A 262-nucleotide genomic window follows, 5' to 3' on the forward strand; every position below is an offset into this window, starting at 1 on the left:
GCTTTATAAAACAGGGACTGCAGTCATGACTTCTTATGTTTTTGCCAAATATGGAATTCCTTAATCCCTTATATCTCCATTCAAAGCTCTCATACAAATAATCAACTTGATATGTTCGATGTGATCTTCCTTTTATAAATTTCCAGGAGATCCTATCCTACCTAGACACTGCTTGCCCCTGACAAGGTCTCCAGAGACTTGGCCCCCCATCTCCTACACTCAGCTTGAGCCAAACTGAGACAATCCAGAGTGGAGTGGAGTT

At 42.0% G+C, this 262-nt stretch overlaps 1 protein-coding gene across 1 annotated transcript in view; it reads right to left on the minus strand.

Annotated features, from left to right (window-relative positions):
* The window catches only part of LOC102882095 (nuclear RNA export factor 2), an 18,378-nt gene that overhangs the window by 6,123 nt on the left and 11,993 nt on the right, over positions 1 to 262 (minus strand). The gene's annotated exons all lie outside the window — the stretch shown is intronic.

This window comes from Pteropus alecto, unplaced genomic scaffold, assembly GCF_000325575.1.
Source record: "Pteropus alecto unplaced genomic scaffold, ASM32557v1 scaffold1239, whole genome shotgun sequence".
Classification (NCBI taxonomy): Eukaryota; Metazoa; Chordata; class Mammalia; order Chiroptera; family Pteropodidae; genus Pteropus; species Pteropus alecto.